The sequence below is a fragment of the Phyllobates terribilis genome, unplaced genomic scaffold (assembly GCF_046119375.1).
Source record: "Phyllobates terribilis strain yellow unplaced genomic scaffold, ASM4611937v1 Scaffold_3__8_contigs__length_932513732, whole genome shotgun sequence".
Lineage (NCBI taxonomy): Eukaryota > Metazoa > Chordata > Amphibia > Anura > Dendrobatidae > Phyllobates > Phyllobates terribilis.
Window position 1 is genome coordinate 127,708,570 of NW_027362763.1, and position 22,070 is coordinate 127,730,639.

The 22,070-nt window shown below is 46.0% G+C and overlaps 1 protein-coding gene across 4 annotated transcripts in view; it reads left to right on the plus strand.

Annotated features, from left to right (window-relative positions):
- The first annotated feature begins 4,905 nt into the window (after positions 1-4,905).
- Positions 4,906-22,070, plus strand: part of CYRIA (CYFIP related Rac1 interactor A) — a 52,971-nt gene continuing 35,806 nt past the window's right edge. For all 4 annotated transcript variants that reach the window (XM_073674134.1, XM_073674130.1, XM_073674133.1 and 1 more), the window contains exon 1: positions 4,906-5,050. The gene's annotated coding sequence lies outside the window, so the exon portion shown is untranslated. The remainder of the gene's footprint in view (positions 5,051-22,070) is intronic.

Consider the following 22,070-nt stretch of genomic DNA (forward strand, 5'->3'; position numbering starts at 1 on the left):
ATGTAGCCTAAGCTGAGCCCTCCATCTGGTGACTCAATTCTTGTGATTGCTGAGGACCCCATAGTTTTGGGCCCCCTGTGATCAGAAACTTATATATTGTGTACATAGGTGATTTTGAAACAAGAATTTTGAGGGTGTTCTCCAGGTTTTACAGGTCATGGAGCAGTGGAGAACTAAAGGGTTATTCCCAACTTACTGATCTAGGGATCTGACTGCTGGGACCCCCAGAGATCCCGAGAATGAGGCCCTAGATCCCAGCAACTGTGCTCTATAGCTCTGTCTTGATTGGAGCAAAGCATTGCATATTCAGCCATAGCTCCATTCATTGTCTATGGGACTGCTGGAAATAGTGAAGCTCTGTACACAGCTTTCTCCAGCAGTCCTATAGACAATAAATGTGGCGAAGGTCCACTGTGCACCACTGTAGACAGGGTTCTGCAGAGCCCAATTCCTGGGATCTAGCACCTCGTTCTCTGGATTGCCGAGGATAAGTTACGATTTTGGGAATAATTCTTTACATCGGACTTTTGGTGGCCAAAACCGGATAACAAAAAAATGCTTAAAAAAATGCATTGAATTTTACCGTGAATTGCTGGGGGTTTGGCAATGTAATCTTCAGCCGCAAGGTTTTTACATGAAGCTTAAAAAATAAATGCGTCTCACCTGTAAAGAACTCTGGTGTCACCTACTGGGAATATCAATCTTAATGTCAAAATGTACCTTTTAATGAGCCTTGCCTCGTGACTTAGGATAAAAAATAAAACCAGACACTTTATTTGCAGACACGTGTTTCAGGGAGTTTGCCCCTCATCAGTGCAAAAGCAGGAGGTCTGATTTGGCTGTACAAGAGGCCTCTAACAGGGTATCTAAGGGGGGGCGCTTCTCCTTGTGTAGAGTGCTAAACCGGCTTCTCTCTGACATTAAATAAACAAATATCCTCAAAGAGACAGAAGAGAGGAACTGTAGCATCACCATTGGATGTAGCAATTCAAAAAGTCAACATCGGCCCTTTAACAAGCCTTGCCACATCACTTAGGATAAAAAGTCAATCCAGATACTCCATTTGTAGACATGTGTTTCGGGGTGTTTGTCTCTCATCAGAGCAAAGCAAGAGGTTTGGTTTGGCTAAGTGAGATCATGTGTAAAGAACATATCTCCAAAACTGTGCCACATAGATGTGGGGCAATGGCGGTGTGGTTATGCAGCTAAGTAGAAGTTTACTGAGCAGTAAAGTTGGTACGAATTGATTTGAAATGTTGAAATGTCACATCTGTAAGCTGTTGCTGCCGGATGGGAGCTGTGAGAAACAACTTTCACCTCCTGGCATCCATGGCTCTGCTTTGATTAGCCGGCCTGATGCAATATCATCATTGTGTTGTAACTAGAGATGGACGAACCGAGCGATAAAGTTGGGGGCCGTACCAGACATGCATGGACCCCAAACTCCCGGAAGTCCGTGTTACTGTTTGAGTTTGGATGCCCAAACAAAGTTTGATGAAAGGCTGGAGCTCAGCCAAACAACAAGCTTTTCTGGTGTTGGCATTTCCCGCTCAATCACAGCCATGTCAAGTATTGGCATGGCTGTGATTGGCCCACACACTGTGTAAAAAAAAAAAAAAGATGTGAGATCTCCTCTATTTTTGATAAGAAGTGCATGTAAAGCTGACAGCTGTCTGCTTTATCTTGGCTGATTATTAAAAATAGAGGGGTCCCAACCCTGTTTTTTTTAATAAAAAATTAAAAAGAACGGCTTGGGGTCCCCTCCATTTCTGATAACCAGCAAAGCTAAAGCAGACAGCTGGGGGGCTGGTATTCTCAGGCTGAAAAGGCCCATGGATATTTGGCCCTGCTCAACCTAAAAATAGCAGCCTGCAACCGAAAAGGCACATCCGATGGACCCAGACATCCATGAGTCCGCCCATCCCTAGTTGTAACGTAGATGAAGAAGAGCTGTGGATGCCATCCAGTGAGAGGCGGTTCTCACGGCTTCCCCACCGGTCTTACAGACTGCCAGCCATAATATGCCATACTGCCATATGACTGCTGCGGTGGCCTCAGTGGTCACGTGTCGCACTTCTGACATTATTATAGCTCGAACAGAAAGATAATAGACACAGCTAAATATAATCATGATAAAAATAGGCACAAGTCAATGTCAGAATAGAAAAAGCCACTTAGCATGTTGATCACACAATAGCTAATCAAGTCAGGAATGGGAAATCCACCGGGGCCACGATTCTCCCTCTGATTAGCAGATACATCGCTTCCTTGCTCTATTTCAATGCGCGCTGAGACCAGAAGATATGACTTTCATTTCCATAGCTCATAGTAAGATCACAATTCATGGGACGGCGGCGAGCAGGGATGTGATTGTGCTGACGCTAGTGGTGATCCTGCAGGGAATGAATTCTCCCAATCATCATTAGATTATTATCAGCCTTAAAGGGGTTGTCCGGCCTTAGGGCACAAGGCTGCAGTCACTGCATGCAGTCTGGGAATCCATTCTCCCATCTCTAGAAGTGATCAAGCGATCGCAGGTTCAGATCCCATAAGAGAACTAAAAATTACAGTAGCAAAAGTTTATAAAAAACATAAAAATTAGGACAACCCCTTCTTGATCTTAATCTTTGGCCCCAATAAAATAATAAAGCTTATATTCACCTCCCATGTCGGTGCTGTTCCAACATTGTCGGCACTCGCACTCCCCAGGGCTCTAGTGCAGTTGTTGTGACACGTGACTCCGGCGCCCAATCAGCGCTGGCATCACGGGTCCCGCCTCCTGTCGAATTGAACATGAAGAGGACTTCCTCTTCATGGGAGGCGGGGCCAGTGATGCCAGCATTGATTGGGCGCCAGGGTCACGTGTCACAACAAAAGCAAAGGTGCCCCAGGACCGCGAGTGCCGACACCGCTGGAACAGTGCCGGCACGGAAGTGAGTATAAGCTTTATTATTTTATCGGGGCCAAGGGTGGGGTATGAGGAGGGGTTGTCCTAGTAATGGACAACTTCTTTAAAAATCTCTCCATTTGAAATAAAAAAAGTAAACATATGATATTAGTTTCTGCAAAAATCCCATCCATCAAAATATAAATTAAACCCACACGGTAAATGGAGTAAAGCTGAAAAAAAACATTGAAATTGACAGTATGGCTATCTTTTTTGTAGCTGCGCCTCCCCCCGAAAAAGAGATGAAAATGTTGTAAAATGTAAACTAAAAGCATTAGGCTGTGTGCCCACTATGCGTTTTTTAAGCATTTCCACAGCGGCAATTCCGCCGCAGAAAGGCTTAAAAAACACTTGCTAGAAGGCCTGCCATGTTCCCCAATGATAATCCGCATGTGCTGTGCACATGCTGCGGAAATTTCCGCTGCGGATTATCATTGCTGAAAAATCCACAGCACTACCAATTATTTTGCGTAAGCAAGGTGTTTTTGCTGCCATTGACTTGCATTAAATCGCTTAATATCCGCATGACTACATGTGCACATGTGGATATTAAGCAATTCAATGTGCGGATGTTACCCGGGTCTGGAGAAGAGGAGACTCTCATCCAGACCCGGGTACCATAGTACCTGTTAAAAAAATAATTTAAAATAAAAAATAAACATTATACTCACTTTCTGATGGACCGCAGTCTTCTATCCGGTATGTCTTGGCTCCCCGGTGGCTCGCGATTGTGTAAAAGGACCTTCCATGACGTCATTCAGTCATGTGACAGGTCATGCGACTGCTGACGTCTGCGGTCACGTGACCTGTCACATGACTAAATGATGTCATGGAAGGTCCTTTTACACCACCGCGAGCCACCGGGGAGCCAAAAGGTACCGGAGAAGGAGACCGAGGGCCATCAGAAGGTGAGTATAATGTTTATTTTTTACCATTCTTTTTAACTATTACTTGGTCACACTATATAAATCCATGCCGGTTGCATGGATTTATATAGTGTGACCAAGTTGTCAAGCACTTTCCAAGTGATGCTAAAATAGCTTGGAAAGCGCTTGATAACCCGCATGCGGAAATCGCATGTGCAAAACGCGGGACAAACGCTTGTCCCTGGCAGGAAAAATGCATGTACGATCTGCATGTATAATCCGCATGCGTTTTTTCTGCCAGGGAGATGCAGAAACGCTCAGGAAAAATCCGGAGCATTTCTGCATCGTGGGCACATAGCCTTAAGGGAATCGTAGAAGAAAATGAGCCTCACACATTGGAAAAATAAAAACCTTACGGGTCTCAGAATATGGAGAAATTTTTTATTTTTTTTTTACAAATTTCTGAATCTTTTATTAATTAGTAAGATAAAAGAAACTCTGCTCGTCTGGCATCACAGCTGTGGGATATGGGCTGTGGGATAAGGGGTGTGGGATAAGAGGTGTGGGATATGGGCTGTGGGATATGGGCTGTGGGATATGGGCTGTGGGATAAGGGGCTGTGGGATAAGGGGCTGTGGGATAAGGGGCTGTGGGATATGGGCTGTGGGATAAGAGGTGTGGGTTAGGGGCTGTGGGATAAGAGGTGTGGGTTAGGGGCTGTGGGATAAGAGGTGTGGGATAGGGGCTGTGGGATATGGGCTGTGGGATAAGAGGTGTGGGTTAGGGGTTGTGGGATATGGGCTGTGGGATAAGAGGTGTGGGATATGGGCTGTGGGATGAGGTGTGGGATAGGGGCTGTGGGATATGGGCTGTGGGATAAGAGGTGTGGGTTAGGGGCTGTGGGATTAGTGGTGTGGGATATATGGGCTGTGGGATAAGTGATCTCCCCTTCTCCAGGTGACAGCACTGAGGTGACAACAAGAGCGCCGCTACCATTGGAGTGACAGCGCAGCTGCTTCCTGCACCAACCAAGATCCCTAGCAACCTGTGACGCAGCTTTAACTACGCCTCCTCTCCCGCGCCTGCGCAAACCAAGGCAACGCCTCTTATCACACAGTTGAGCAGAGGGGGCGGGTGTTACAATCACTGCGCATGCGTAGCTACCTCCGCTCATACCAGCGGCAGCAACAGCAGCAGCGGCAGCGAGGAGAAGAGGAACGAGCGCTGCGCCTCAGCTGTGAGTATATCCGAACAGTGTTATCGCTGCACCGTATCCCTCCGCTTTCTAATTTTGTGCCCTTCCGCTCACACGGTGCTAGGGATAAAAAAGAGCCGGGAAGGACGAGCGCTGCGCATCTTCAGTGCGGTCACTGCTGCTCCGCCCGCCCACACACATTGCTGGGAGGATGCTGCCGGCATCCTGAGGGTTAATCCTCAGCACCCTGCCATGTCCATGAGGTGGGCACCCGCACTATATTATGTGATTCGCCCCCATGCTGCCAGTCCTCGGCTCAGGCTTCTGTGGTCTGGTGGCATTGTGCCCATTCTGCAGGTATCTGCTGGCATATGCATCCTATAGCCGGCCATACACCGTATCCAAGGGCACATGCCACCCCCAGGACGCTCCCACTGTGGAATTTCCACACTAGGAAATCCACCACAAAAAAAAGTGGAAATCCCACAAAATCCAGTGTATTTTTATTGTTTTTGCTGTAATTTTTTTTACTAAGGAAATTCCATGGCGGGTCTGTCCTGTGGGAGCGCCCTGGGATGGATTTTAGGTGGTTTTTTTTAATTTTTTTGTGCAAAAAAAATGCCGAATTATTGCATCTTGTAGTTTTCTTTTTTTTTCCCTCATTATTGGTGCGGTGCGCGGGCAGATGTAAGGCAGAACGGAGGATCAAAGGCTATAGTTTTTTTTTATTTTTTGTGCATTTTCTTTTCTTCAAAGGCCGTGTTCACACACAGCGTCAATGCAGCTTTTTATTTTTGTGTGTTCAGAAAAATCTTCATTTACCAGTGGAAGCAAAGTGCATGTGATTTCATTGATAATTCTGCCCCCCGCTTTGGGTCTTGGGGTACGTGCACACAATGCGTTTTTATTTTTTTTTCCTCCCATATAACGTAGCGGCGGACCCCAAGCAGAAGCCGCCTAAAAAATGCAGAATCCAAGCATTTATGTACTAAAAGAATAAAAAAAAACCCCATCAAATCTGCATGAAATAATGGGGAAAACGCAGCAAAAAAAATGCAATAATCGGAGAAGATTGCATATTTTTGATATTGACAACTGCAGAAAACATGCAGACTGACGCTGTGTGTGAACGTGGGCATGCTGTAGGTTTGACTCTTTTTTAATGGTTTCTCCATAGGGGGGGGGGGAGTGCAAGTAAAATGAGCTGTCAATATCTGATCGGTGGAATCCGACTATTCAGGTTTCTTTTAGACGGACATTATTCTCTTAGCACTCGATCCGTGTTTTTCCCATTATAGTCTTCCTGGCCCTTCACATGTCTGTGTTGTTGTGTTGTTTTTTTTTTTTTGTGGACTGAGTTTCCGCCAAAAAAAAACTAATAAAAAATGGAGGCACGTTTTGTTTTTCAAAAACATTTAATGTGCATAAAAAAAGCCGTCTGAATGAGGCCTTATGTGAAGGCTTCCGCGCGCTCTGCAGGGTTTGCATCGTCTTGCAGGATGGCTGGTACTTGCGGTGCTGCTTATGGCAGCTTTGTCCCCGTCTCTAGGAGTCAGTTCCAAAATTCGAAGCCTGCGCAGGTCTAGGATAGCGGCGTATATGGACTATTATTCTATGTATAGTTTATTGATGGCGGGACGTGCTGATCCCTTCTGATCCTGGGAATGGTGACAAATATCAAGGATTGAAGAACCTCTCATTGCTAAGTCCAAGCATTTATGGCTTTTTTTTTTTTTTAACTTCAGACAGTTATAGACATCACCTTTAAGAAAAAAAACCTTTGACCACCTGACCTACCCGGCCTGGTATGGCTTCCTCTGTGGCTGATGCCCGTGGCCGCTGCAGCGCCTCACTGTGGTGTCGTACCCTCTCCCGAGCTGTCTGGGGTCTCTCTCGCCCCATCTGTGCAGGTCTTGCTATTGTTTTAGTTATAGCCTCGGGGCCTGTGTTTAATCCTAACATTAACATCAGGATCAAGCGGCCATCGCTGCTTCTCATCGGTCTCATTCCAACGCTGGCGCTGGGGGTGAGATCTACTCCTCTTGTACGTGTGGATTTCACCCATTAGAAAATCCTTTAATTTTCAGCATATTTTCTCTCAAGTCCAATCCTTTTTGCTTGGTATATAGAAATACGTGCAGCTTCTGCCTTCATTGTACTACCCCATGTACCTTCCAAAATATTAAGTTATCTGATCTCTAGGGTCCTACTGCTTGCACCCCCAGTGATCCATCGGATTAGGTGGGGAGGCGCTCTGCGGCGATCCATTGGATTGGGGGGGGGCGCTCTGCAGCGATCCGTTGGATTAGGGGGGGGCGCTCTGCGGCGATCCATTGGATTGGGGGGTGCTCTGCGGCGATCCATTGGATTGGGGGGGTGCTCTGCGGCGATCCATTGGATTGGGGGGGGCGCTCTGCGGCGATCCATTGGATTGGGGGGGGGCGCTCTGCGGCGATCCATTGGATTAGGGAGGTCGGCGCATACTCCACCTCCGCTCCATTCATTGTGTATAGACACTGGCAATGCCTGAGCGCTGTACTTTCTTCGGCATCCCCAAGGGCAATAGTCCTACAGTCCCAAAGATGTGTCTCTGCAGAGTTCGAATTCGGGGTCCCAGAGCCCTTTTCTTAGGATAACGAGGGGTCCCAGCAGTCCGACCCCCAGTGATCAATAAGGCATCTCCTATATGATGGAAAAACCCTTTAAATGCAAACACCTGTCCATGTGCTCTGTAAGGGGTCTATGGACACCATAAAAGGGGTCTTCTGCACCGCACTCTTCTGGGGGACTGAAGCCGCCCGGTATTACATGGCCGGCAGTTCATCTTATTGGCTGCCATTATGCGGCCTACCCAGACTGTTTTCTCCAGCTCTGCTCCTGCCACCCATCAGCTGATCATCTCGGGGAGGGAGATACTTTCTGACAAGGGTTATTTCAGATAAAACGACCCCTTTTATAGAGGTCCTCTCATATGTACAGGCCATTATTGATGATAAAACAGTAAGACAACTTCTGTAAAGGAGACCAACAGTGGTCCTTCACGTATAAATGTGTTTGGCTCAATGAGGAGTAAGGAATGCAAACCCCTCTGGTAGCAGCTTATTTCCCTTAGAAGGATCAGGCATGTTGGAGGTCAACATGTCCCATCCTTCTTTCATCCCCACATCTGCAGTCAAAGGAAAGTCGAAACAACCCGGGTTCACAATTCAGGTCTACTGTTCCTGCCAAAATCCGTAAGTTTGGCCAGTTTTCATAAAATATGTATGGGCACCCTGGTGAAAGCTGCCTGTCTGTAAATCCCCCGCCCCCCTCTGTTGCCTGCAGTGTAGTGTCACGTGCCGGCTGTCTACAAACACAGCAGCTCGGTATTTCCGCTAGTTCTGGACTTGGTTGTAGTCAGAGTCCATATCTAGAAGCTTTTCCAGGAACTGTTCCTAGAGTTTCATCTATGGAGACGCACATTACTCTCATTCTACAGATACGTACAGTGAGAATGTGCTGTTACCCACGGCAACCCATCACAGTCCTTCATTCCGATTGTTCATGTGCGGCTCCTCCGCTTTTCCTCTGCATCGGTTTTTGTAAATCTCCCATTAATTGGATGAAATGAAAGATTTTGTGGTCATATGACCACAAAATCTATCTGGTGGCTAAAGAGCTTGCACTCATCTGATACTGTGTGCAATGTTTTTGGCACGTGGACACTACCGCAGTCACAGCGTTCACATCATTAATATTTATCCTCATCGATTTTTAGAATAACTAGTACAAGGAGACTGGAAATGTCTGGACAATCAATAGCTACAGATTTGCTTTGTAATGAATGTGCAAAGAGCGCTCAGGTACAGGTAGTGCTGCCTCTTGTCCTGTGAACAGTGGGCTCCTGTCCTAGTACAGTTAGTGCTTCCTCTTACTGCGCTGTGTGCAGCCTGCGCTCATCCTGGTACAGATAGTGCTGCCTCTTACTGCCCTGTGTGCAGCGGGCACTTGTGCTGGTACAGGTAGTGCTGCCTCTTATTGCCCTGTGTGCAGTGGGCACCTGTCCTAGTACAGGTAGTGCTGCCTCTTATTGCCCTGTGTGCAGCGGGCACCTGTCCTAGTACAGGTAGTGCTGCCTCTTACTACTACTGCTAATAATAATCTTTATTTTTATATAGCGCCAACATATTCCGCAGCGCTTTACATACATTATCATCGCTGTCCCCATTGGGGCTCACAATCTAGATTCCCTATCAGTATGTCTTTGGAGTGTGGGAGGAACCCGGAGGAACTCGCACAAACACGGGGAGAACATACAAACTCCTTGCAGATGTTGTCCTTGGTGGGATTTGAAGCCAAGGACTCTAGCGCTGCAGTGCTAACCACTGAGCCACCGTGCTGCCCGGTGTGCAGCATACGCCTGTCCTAGTACAGGTAGTGCTGCCTCTTACTGCCCTGTGTGAAGCATGCACTTGTCCTGGTACAGGTAGTGCTGCCTCTTACTGCCCTGTGTACAGCTTGCACTTGTCCTGATACAGCTAGTGCTGCCTCTTACTGCCCTGTGTGCAGCAGGTGCCTGTCCTGGTACAGGTATTGCTTTCTCTTACTGCCCTGTGTGCAGCTTGTGCCCGTCCTAGTACAGGTAGTGCTTCCTCTTACTGCCCTGTGTGCAGCATGCACTTGTCCTGGTACACGTAGTGCTTCCACTTACTGCCCTGTGTGCTGCATGCACTTGTCCTGGTACACGTAGTGCTTCCACTTACTGCCCTGTGTGCAGCATGCACTTGTCCTGGTACACGTAGTGCTTCCACTTACTGCCCTGTGTGCAGCATGCACTTGTCCTGGTACAGGTAGTGCTTCCTCTTACTGCCCTGTGTGCAGAATGCACTTGTCCTAGTACAGGTAGTGCTTCCTCTTACTGCCCTGTGTGCAGCATGCACTTGTCCTGGTACAGGTAGTGCTGCCTCTTACTGTCCTGTGTGCAGCATGCGTTTGTCCTAGTACAGGTAGTGCTGCCCTGTGTTCCGGGTCCTCGCTCTGTCACATATTTGCAGCACAGTATAATGGCTGCACTGGTGACAGCAGATGGTGGGAGTCTGGAATCCCTCATTCAGTCTCTTGCATTTTGAATGTGTGAAGCCTCCATTGTGTCAGGGGTCACGCCGGGGGCATCCCTTATTATCTGGGGATTATCCGGTGCATGTAGGATATACTGGGACTTGTAGTGCATCTGCTTTGTGTCTGTGAAGCGCTGAGCAGTGTGATTGTGTTATGGGGCCGGGGGCTTCACTGTCTAATGACATTTGCCTGTGATTTGGGCTGATGATGACCCGTGCGGAGTCGTCATCTTACGTGGAAGCGTCTTTAATCTTCTTTTTCTTTTGTGTGACACTTATTATAGTCGCGCAGTCACTTATGACCCATCGAGCTGTACCCTGCCCCGCTGACCTCCAGGGAGCACATTTGCATATTGATTTTTAAATTTTTTTTTTCATGCAATTTGGGGAAAATTGCATCAAAAACTGAAAGGTGTGAATTAACCCTAAGAGCAGTCGGCATGCCATGAATCCCCACACTGATGAGTGCGTGCGGTTCTCTGCACTCGCGGGGTCATTGGCAGCTAAAAACTTCTTTCTCTGCATAAATTCTGATTATTGATATATTTTGGACGAGTTCTGATTATACACGAATGTGCCGATCCATCCCCCTCCTAGTTGTCCATCTGTCAGTGCAGGAAAACATTATGTCAGCTGTCTGGGGCTGTGGATCACGTCTCTACTGAATAATCAATTCGCTCTGGACGAGGCCGGACGAGGGATTTCATCCCCTTTTGTGTTGCAGGCTTGCTAAATTTTAGTTTACAATTCCCCCTCCAAAGAATTTAGTCCTCTTTGCCGTACATGACGGCCCCCCTGTACCTGTTATTTGGGGTCACCCTGGTGGATCTTCTTGTTGCCGGCTGCTCTGGATCGCTTCAGACATCACTCTCACCTACTGTTATTGTGTCAGAAGAGTGCAATGATGACAGAGGACCCCCGCCCCCCCAAAATGCAGTGTACTAAAATGGGGGGCCAGTCAATTTGAAAAGTTTTCATTCATGTCCACCCATGTCAAGAGACATGAGTGGACATGCTGATATGCTGCACATTTCCGTTCAATGTCTCTGCTTGCTGTCAGTGAATGCACTGCAAGCTGCTGGATGCTTTTCATTGTGCATCCTGACACTAGGGCTCCTTGTTGGCTTCATCTTCAGCCTTTCCTGTCTGAAAGCAAATCAAAGCTTAACACTCAGACAGAGTGTGAAGGCTGCAGCCAATCAGTGGCCAAGTGTGAATCCCACCGCCGGGTCCCCCTTCTGATAAGGGACTCTAATCACCAGTTTTTCCTTGGTCACAAGAATGCAGCCAGGATGAGTTGAATGGACAGGCTTCACATCTTCCCTCATCCACTCAAGCTTGACACATGGCTATCTTCAGTTTCAAGCCATGATTAAGGTTTTTTCTTTTACCCGAAACGCGTCAGCCAAGATGGATTACTTTTAACCGTTTTTACACATTGAGATTATATGTTTTTATTCTGTGTTAAGAGCGAAGTTTTAACCTGCTTACCATTGGTGCTGGAGAACATCCTGGTTTGGACCATTTGTAGCCATCTTCAGTTTCATAGACCTCCGATCCTCCTGCAGTCGGAAGTGCTAGAGGTTGGGACTCCTACCCCGATCTAAGTGTTTCACATGTTTAGGCTGGAATACCTCTGAGGCCTTGTCTTCGCACAATATTTTTGCAGTATTTCAAGCATTTTTATTCCTTTTTTTTTTTTTTTTAATAACATGAACTTCAATTTGACACTCCCTGATCCGGCAACTTTTTTTAAAAAATTTTTTTTAATAGCTTTATATTGACTAGTGCTGCTTCCATTGGGTCTCATAGAATCAGCACAGGTTGTGACTGGAGATGCCAGCAGCGTCTGAGGACGGTGACTTATGGCCTCTGCCACGTTGTGCCCATCCAAAAGTACTAACTTTTCCACCCTCGTGCCATGCTCTCTCAAATTCAGGTCCTGCTGGCGGCTCCGCAGGTTGATGCTTCCCAGACTTATAATCAGTACAGTCCCCTACCTACATGGAATGTCTGGTTGACTTTGCAGATTGCATTTCTCATACGGCTTTACGTTGTGGCCCCTTTCAGTAGTTTTTATCGGTGGGTGTCCAGGTCTTGAGACCTAGCGCTGCTCGCTCAAGAGAGGGGGCAGAAGAGCTCAACATCTCCATTCTCCACCACCCTCCTTAGTCAAAGAAAGGGGCAGACGAGCCCGGCTTATATATAAAAAAAAAAAAAATGTCAGACGCTGATAGTTTTAATTACATGGAATGGGGAAAATCCCATTAATTTTTCACAATATGCTGGGAGTTGTAGTACAGTAACTCTAGAGAAGTAAATGCTCGCTGACTACCTTGCCCTTCTTTATTTTGGGCTGTATGCAGCTTAAGTTTCACACAGGATATTGGTTACTTTGCCTTTGAAGACTCATGGCCTAAAGGTAACGATGAGCTCTGACAAAGGAAGGGTCACCTAATGGTGGGAGCTCCCCGTCTTCTGTCATCGCACCTATTGTCTGGGACTCTCATCCACCAGGTGTATATGTGGCACTCCTATGTGAATTTCAGCATATCCCCCCCCCCCCCCCCCCCCAACACTGATAACTCAATGTGGTCTATGATATATACACAGCTCTGGCAAAAATTAAGAGACCACTGAAGAGTTTTCTATTGGAAAGCATGGAAAGACTGGTGGAAAGCAGCCAAGACGCATGGAAGCGGTGATTAAAAATCATGGTTAGTCCACCAAATATTGTTTTCACAGTTAAAACATGAGTAATTTGAGGTCTGAAAGCACTGTGTTTCTCTTTTAGTATTTTGACGCTTTATCATTTGCTGCAAATAAATACAAAATTTTTAGCTCTGAATTTCGGATACATGTTGTCAGTAGTTTATAGAATAAAACAACAATGTACATTTTACTCAAAAATATACCTATAAAGAGAAAAATCAGAGAAATTGAACATTTTGCAGTGGTCTCTTAATTTTTGCCAGAGCTCTATATACTGCTCAAAAAAATAAAGGGAACACTCAAATAACACATCCTAGATCTGACTGAATGAAATATTCTCATTGAATACTTTGTTGAATGTGCTGACAACAAAATCACACAAAAATCATCAATGGAAATCCAATTTATTAACCAATGGAGGCCTGGATTTGGAGTCACCCCCAAAATTAAGGTGGAAAAACACACTACAGGCTGATCCAACTTTGATGTAATGTCCTTAAAACAAGTCAAAATGAGGCTCAGTATTGTGTGTGGCCTCCACGTGCCTGTATGACCTCCCTACAACGCCTGGGCAAGCTCCTGATGAGGTTGCGGATGGTCTCCTGTGGGATCTCCTCCCAGACCTGGACTAAAGCATCCGGCAACTCCTGGACAGTCTGTGGTGCAACGTGACGTTGGTGGATGGAGCGAGACATGATGTCCCAGATGTGCTCAATCGGATTCAGGTCTGGGGAACGGGCGGGCCAGTCCATAGCTTCAATGCCTTCATCTTGCAGGAACTGCTGACACACTCCAGCCACATGAGGTCTGGCATTGTCCTGCATTAGGAGGAACCCAGGGCCAACCGCACCAGCATATGGTCTCACAAGGGGGTCTGAGGATCTCATCTCGGTACCTAATGGCAGTCAGGCTACCTCTGGCGAGCACATGGAGGGCTGTGCGGCCCTCCAAAGAAATGCCACCCCACACCATTACTGACCCACTGCCAAACCGGTAATGCTGAAGAATGTTGCAGGCAGCAGATCTCTCTCCACGGCGTCTCCAGACTCTGTCATGTCTGTCACATGTGCTCAGTGTGAACCTGCTTTCATCTGTGAAGAGCACAGGGCGCCAGTGGTGACTTTGCCAATCCTGGTGTTCTGTGGCAAATGCCAAGCGACCTGCACGGTGTTGGGCTGTGAGCACAACCCCCATGTGTGAACGTCGGGCCCTCATACCACCCTCATGGAGTCGGTTTCTAACCGTTTGTGCAGACACATGCACATTTGTGGCCTGCTGGAGGTCATTTTGCAGGGCTCTGGCAGAGCTCCTCCTGTTCCTCCTTGCACAAAGGCGGAGGTAGCGGTCCTGCTGCTGAGTTGTTGCCCTTCTACGGCCCCCTCCACGTCTCCTGGTGTACTGGCCTGTCTCCTGGTGTACTGGCCTGTCTCCTGGTGGTGCCTCCATCCTCTGGACACTACGCTGACAGACACAGCAAACCTTCTTGCGACAGCTCGCATTGATGTGCCATCCTGAATGAGCTGCACTACCTGAGCAACTTCTGTGGGTTGTAGAGTCCGTCTCATGCTACCACGAGTGTGAAAGCACAACCAACTTTCAAAAGTGACCAAAACATCAGCCAGAAAGCATTGGTACGGAGATGTGGTCTGTGGTCCCCACCTGCAGAACCACTCCTTTATTGAGGGTGTCTTGATAATTGCCAATAATTTCCATCTATTGTCTATTCCATTTGCACAACAGCATGTGAAATTGATTGTCAATCAGTGTTGCTTCCTAAGTGGACAGTTTGATTTCACAGAAGTTTGATTTACTTGGAGTTATATTCTGTTGTTTAAGTGTTCCCTTTATTTTTATAATATATAATTTTCTATTTTTATCTGTATTTTTTTGGATAGTTTATTGGCTCCTCAGATCGTCCAAAGTATTTCAGTAAATAGCAAGAGATGCATTTACTCAAACTGATCTGCATTCCCGATCCGTGACACTCGGAACATGTCCTATTCTCATCCATTAAAGTCTATGGGATTCCGTATAAAACGAATAACAAAAAAACAGAAAATACTATTTTTCTTCCTTTTTCCATCTATTTCATCCAATTTCAAACTTAAAAAAGAAAAAAAAAAAAAAAAAAGCAAAAAATTCAGTGATAAAAATCTTTGAAGAGGAAAAAACAAACGAATGACATAAGGGGGAAAAAAACAAGCTTTACATGGATGTAAAAATGGAAACTGATACGTGAATGTGCCCTAATTCTGTAGATTGCCCTTAATGGAATCCACAGATGATCAATGGTAAAGACTGGCAAAGTTATATTTTCAGTGTTGCCAAAAATTGATTCCCAGGAACCAGGTCCAGAGGCCACCTCATTATTCCTGGTCCCTGGCCGGGAGCTCCACTCTTCGCCTCCTTTCTTCCTGCTTCTCCGACTCTTCTTCTGATTAGCCAAAAATATTCACGTCTGAACCCAAACTTAGTTGCCCAAATAGTAAAGTCGCTGGAAACTCTGGTGATGAAAAAATATTGGAATAACTGAATAACTTATTATTTTGGCCATGGAAGTTCTGTCTTTGGGAACTTATTCACGTGGTGTCATTGACCGTGGACGGTCAGGCAGATCGATTGTAACGGCTGATGTGTTAGCAGAACGGTTCTTTGTTTGCACCCTCTAAAAATCTTCGAATTCATCCTTTTTGCGATTTTTGATCCGTTCCTCTTTATAGAGTGCAGCCAATTTCTGCCTACAAACGAGCGTATTGGATTTTTGCCTTTCCAATCCATTGTTTCCACTGGAAAGGGCATATTGGGTCGTGATATGGCAGCCGTACACCTGATGTATCTAAAATCCTATCACACAACAAGTTGTATGTAATATATATTTTGCTGCTTAGTGCAAGATCCTGGTTGTACGCGCCTATATGACAACCCCGTCTACGGGGTCGGGTTGTACAGTCTTGTGCTTGGGGTTTCATGACTTGTGAATTCCCCCGAAGAGAGCGCGCTCCTCCTCAATAAGGTGGCACCATATGGAGGTTTACTCGTGTGCCGCTAAACTGACTACTTCTTGTAACGCCTCCAAAACAACAATTTCAGCTGACGCGAGCCAGTGAGAAAATACCAGAATGACGCTGTGACTATAGGTGTATGTGGTCTGTCGCGTGTGAAAACCTGCTCGGCGGGTGTTGTGACCACTGAGGATATACGACTTTATTTTCTTTTTCGGCATGGTTGCACCTCAGCCGTGGAGAAAATATATCCGGGTGTAGTCACACCTCAGAGTTCCATACTGAATGCGGATCGTTCTGCAGCAAGTGCCTGGATTTCTGTATGAGAAGTTCTCCATCAATCTGCCATCAATAAAGGCGTCCGCCATCCTAACCGCGCCGTCGTTTTACTGTCCTGCCAATACAGCACTTTACAAGGCATCAAGGCTCTGAAGACAGACTGCTCCCACACACAACTGCAGCTGCTGCAAGCTGGGAGGATAAGGTCATTCAAAGAGGATCTGTCATCAGATCTCACAATGTAAACTGCATACGTTTAAATAGATCTTAGACCTGATGAGGCTGTCAATAATCCATGTCAAAATGGAAAATTGAACTTAATTTCACCCATGTAGCCTGATTGACAGATTCTCAGCGTCTCCCTCCCTGCTGAGACCTCACGCTGCTCAGTACAACCTGCAGTCGACAGTCAGGCTGGGCCAGCGGAAACAGAATACACTTCTACTCGTGAGTTGTTGTTTTTTTTTAATCATTATTTAGCTGATGCATAAAATTCTAATTGTGATATCAGGATTAAACAGAATACTGATGTTTGTACACCAGCTTCTCCGAACTATTTAATAATATATGCTGCTTGTATAAGCTCTACCGCTGTATTGCATCATCAGGAAAACGGTTATTTTTAAGCCGATATTTATAAAATTATTATAACTTTTATATTATACATCTGCATTTCCTGATCCAAATCATGAAGAGAGAAAAAAAAATTAGTCTTTGCCCCTTCTTTCTAGTGCATATTAAACATTAAAGGGGTTTTCCGGGACTTGGATATTGATGACATATCCTAAAAATAGGCAATCAATCTAAGATCGGGGAGAGTGTCACCTGGACTCTCCCCGATCGGCTGTTTCCAGTGTCGTATTGCACATCCGCTCCCTATTGATTAGAATAGCCGGCACTGGGGATAGCTGATCGGCGGAGGTGCCGGTTGCCGCTTCCCCACCGATCAGATATTGATGACCAATTCTAAGGGCGCATTCAGACTGCCGCATAAATCGGTCCCAAATCGAAACGCAGTGCACGGACTGGCTGGCGGCTCTACCCACCCAAGCTTTACTGCGGCATAGAGATATATAAAGCTGTCAGACTTGGGTCGGTAGAGCCGCCGGCCAGTCCTTTCACTGAGTTCCGATTTTATAAAGATAGGTCATCAATCAAAGTCTGAAATCGGACATCCTTGATACATGTAACCCCAAAGCTCGGGCCGACTGTGGGTCTACTGACCCAAACTGACAGTCCCGTAGGCATAGATGCGGGTGATGGTTTTGGTCAGGACACCCGCAGTCGGCTCGGGCTTTGTAGTCCATACACGGATTGTATAATAGCCTCGTGTGAGTGTAGCCTAAAAGCGAGTACTCTGCCAAGGGCCGTCTAATCTGTCCGGTCACCTTGACTTTGGTTAGCCATGGTCACCGGTAAGAATATTGGCTCTTGGGGATCAGTAAGTAGAAACCCATATGCCCAAGAGGGAGATCCAATGATCATATGATGGAACCAAACGAAAGGCGCGTAGGCCCTGATTCATCATTTCCAAAATTTTGGCACAAAATGAAAAAGCAAATGTTGTACGATGTTTGTATTTGGCACAAATGATGATGGTTTTAATTTTGTTTTTCTTGTTAAATTGTTTGCGACGCTTGAAAGAGTCAATGTAGTCTCTGACTGCACAAAGATGTACAGATTTTGTATTTCTCTAGGGCACTGAAGTTCAATTGCAAAAATTGTATTTCAAAATAACAAAAAGCTATAAACAGTTTGGCACAAAAATTACGAGATAGCTAAAAAAACCCAAAAAAAACCACCATTTTTTTTTTCTTCTCCAGAATAAAGGCACAAAAAATGCTGAATCGGAGCTATAAGTTAACAGCATCTGCCCAGTACTATGGGTGCCGCCTTACAACACTGGTCTCACATACAGCAGTATGCAGGGGCCATTAGATGGAGGGGTGGTCCTGGAAGAGATGGAGCCATGTTTTCAGTAGAATCCTTATGGAGAGTGACATGCTGGGTGCAGCATGCCAGGATGAGGAGAGTTAAACACTTTGCATACTCCTCTGGGAAATTAAATATGCAAATTGTCTCTTCAGAGAGGAAGAGGATTTGAACTTTTAATGCCACCTGTTGGAAGCAGCGATCCTAAAAGTCAATATCGACCCTTTAACGAGCCTTGCAATATGACTTGATAAAAGCCAAATCGGAATCTGTTTGCAGACACGGTGTTTCGGGGTATTGCCCCTCATCAGTGCAAATTTTGAGATCTGATTTGGCTGAGACTTAAACGCATGCAAAGTGTTTAAGCCTCCTCATACCTGGCATGTCACTCTCCACAAGGAGAAAACTTACCCCTTAGATCTCAGTCTTACCCAATCAAACAAGATCTCATACTTTGCACTGACGAGGGGCAACACCCCAAAACACTGTCTGCAAATTGAAATTCTGATTTGGCTTTCATCCAAAGTGATATTGCAAGACTTGTTAAAGGTTTGATATTGACTTGTAGGATTGCTACTTCCAATAGGTGGCGCTATAGAGTTTCAAGTCCTCTTCCTCTGAAGACAATTTGCATATTCAGTGGAATATCTCGCTTGTCTAGGCTTAGGGTCCCTTTATTAGCAGTCACGTACGTGTGTTCAATCCTTGTGTTTTTGCTATGCAAATGTGTAGACAGGTTTCCTAGTAATATATTTTGCACATAGGTTCCACTGGCATTTATTGGTTAATGACCACCTGTGTCCTATTTGCAGAATACAGACTGCCTTTATTTACACAGTGCCAACATTCGTGCCGAGCCCATACAGAAAAATGAGTACCCAGACAAGCTCACAGGGACCATGCCTTCTCTGTGTAGATGTTGCACCTATTAAGACCTTAGCCTGATATGGTCACTTTAAGTCCAAAACCTGACCCTCCAATTTCCTATTTTTTTTACAATGACCCTATAAAGAGGGTTACTCTGGAGAATTCTCTGATTCAACCTCTTAGAGGATCTGTCACCAAATCACAAGTGACCAGTTTTTGCTTTTATTTCTTATTCCCGTTGCTCCCCTGATTAATCGGCTTTTTTCTTTTTTTCAAATCCTCCCTAAGGTTCCAGAGATATGGGCCTTTTTATTTGCTGCTCATTTTTATGGCCTTTAGCAAAGAGGCGTGTCACACAGGGTGGTTATGCAGATTAGCTTAATGACACGCCCTCCCCAGAGACTCTGGGACATGCCCATTTTGGTAAAAACCATAAAAATTAGGGCAAAATAAAAGGCCCATATCTCTGGAACCATATGGCGGATTTTAAAAAGGAAAGAAGCGAAATACTCGATGAATAAAATAGGAGCAAAAACTGGACACGTTTCACTTGCTAACAGGCCCCTTTAAAACCCCAATTTTGCCCATTTCAGTTCCCTACTTGGCCTTTAACTTGTGGTTTTCGCACCGACAATAAGAAGGATGTCTGATAATTTCCTGTGTACGAGTCTCTATGTATCTGCTTACAGGGACAATAGAAAAGCTCTGCAGGAATGCCTCAGAGCAGATCATTTGTCATGGAGCCGGCTCCTGTATGCTGGACCCCAGTGTCCGGTTACCAAGTCGCCCTGCAGCGGTCGGCTTACTGCCGGGGATTCATTTACCTGCCACATTCTTCATTTCATGTTAATGAATGGCATTTATTTTGGTAATATTGCATGTAATGCAGAGCTCGGCAAAATAACGTCCAGGGTGGGATTAAAGGGAACCTGTCAGGATCATAAATAAACTAGTGGTCCGGCTGTACGTGTCCTAATACAAAACATACAAATGTAGTCATCTCTTGTGCTAGCGCTGAGAAAGCAAGCTTTGAAGCCACATGCAAATTAGCTTGGAAGTGCATTGGGGGCGTGCTGATGCAGAAAACATTGACACCCCCAATGCATTTCCAGGCTACTTTGCGTATGGATTGAAAGCTTGTTTTCTCAGCGCTGGCGTGTAGGATTACGGAGATGTCATTTTTACTTTTGCGCAAGGACCTATACAGCCACACCACTCATTTCAGTAGTAAAATAACAAATGATGGAAATTGCAGAATGTTTCTAAATACAAGAATGGATGAATTTTTAACTTTATTGTATAGTAGTTGTCTGGGTTACTGGCCACCTTTGCAGACTAGCAGCAGTGGCCGGTCTCCTAGGCAAGGAGTGCAATGCTTTCCAGTAGAGTTTGTGAGCGCTGCTCTGAAGCTGGCAAGATCTGGCTTCAGTCCCCCTGCGCTCCTCCGGTGTTAGAGGCTATGTTACCTCTGGTGGCACCAGTGGCTGAACTGTCAACCTTCAGGAATGCACAGTGCCCCAGGGAGGTAGGGGAGTACCGCGCTCCTGAAGATTGATAGTGCAAACCTTAAAGGGTTTTCTCACGATGTAGACGGCCAGTGTCACTGCAGTGTGTTTTGGAGTAGGAGCGTGACAGAAGTTCCCTCCTGTGAGTCACACGTGTCCCATATGTCTGGCATCGGAGAAGTCACTTCTTCCTAGCTGGTCCTGTGTTCTGCCAGCGGCTGACATAATGACATAGCGCTGACTTGTTCTAGAACAGGATGATTGCTGGACGTCATGGTCCTGCCGTGTAATATCGGAACATATATGTCACAGTTGTTATTCCCGGAGCTCCTGAGTTTCCTGTGGCATGGTGTTGGCAAAACTTCACAGTCCGTCTGATCCTATGATGAAACGGTCACAAACTCTGCATAAATCGATAAGATATAACACAAAGATTCTTCTATTTTCTCATATCAGTGATATATACTTTCTCCACTTATAAGCCATCTCTCCTCCCCAGTTCTTCCTGAAAACAACATTCACTCTAGAAAAACACCTAAAATATATCTTGGTTCGAATAAGGGATTATCAGCTCACATATGGATCAGATTACTGCTGCCTGTTGACCATTTATGGAAAGAGAGGAGGAGCCGATGGCTTGTGTTGCTGCTTTCTAGTAAGTGTTTCTCACCCCACAGTTGGATTCCCAGCTACACTGCTCAGTACTGCTGTACAGTGACCTCCATGCTGTTGCTTACACGTGTGACATTCAGACAGGAGACATGGAGGCTAGTCTCTTACAGACAATTTAAAATTAGAGGGGGCCCTGCGGAGGGGAAACGTGGCGGATACAAGTCCTACAATGGCCAGATATAACACACTGCTGCATTTTGGGGGTGGGAATTCCTGTAGAGCCATTAGATGGGGTCCGAGATGCAGGACCCTATGCCTGATGGTGCACCTTAGTAGCGCCAGGTGAGGGCGCTACCTGCAGTTTACCATGTACTTGTATGCATGTGCATACTCTTATATTTCCGGGCTTGGGTGCATTATATGCCCAATACAGGGGCGCAATCCGGGTATAAATTATTACAGGAGAGACCTTGTAGTTACGATGCTTTGGGACGGATAAAGCGTTTTTGATCTAGGTCAGAATTTGGACAAAGCTCAGTTGCCATGGTGACAAGACATTTTGTTTCTGGCGTTCCGGGAGTTTGGCTGCTGGATCCTTATACCTGATGCAGCCTTATGCCTGACCGCATCCAGCCTCAAGGGTCCTGGAGAAGCCATTGCGGACCACAGATGGAGGCAGCGCTGGGAATCTGCCAACCTCTCTGCTTATATGTAGATTGTGACACAAGAGACTGACAAAGGGGAGGAGTCTCCTGCCGGGGAGGTTGGTGCTGATGTCCAGAGATGTTGTAGGGTCTGTGGCTTAAACCCGGAGGTTATTGAAGACCCCCACTTTTGCCATGTCTTACTGCTTAATACCAGCCAATGCACAAGTCTGCAGCTCAAGCTGCGTCTCGTTCCATGCTTTACACTGCAGCTCTGCTTCATATCTGCTGATCACACGCACTCTGAGTGGTCTTTTTTTGTTTGTTTGTTTGTTTCTTCCAGTGCAGGCTCCTGGGAGTTGTAGTTCTGCAAATCACTAGGAAAGGGACAGGTTGCTGAAAAGAGCCATAGA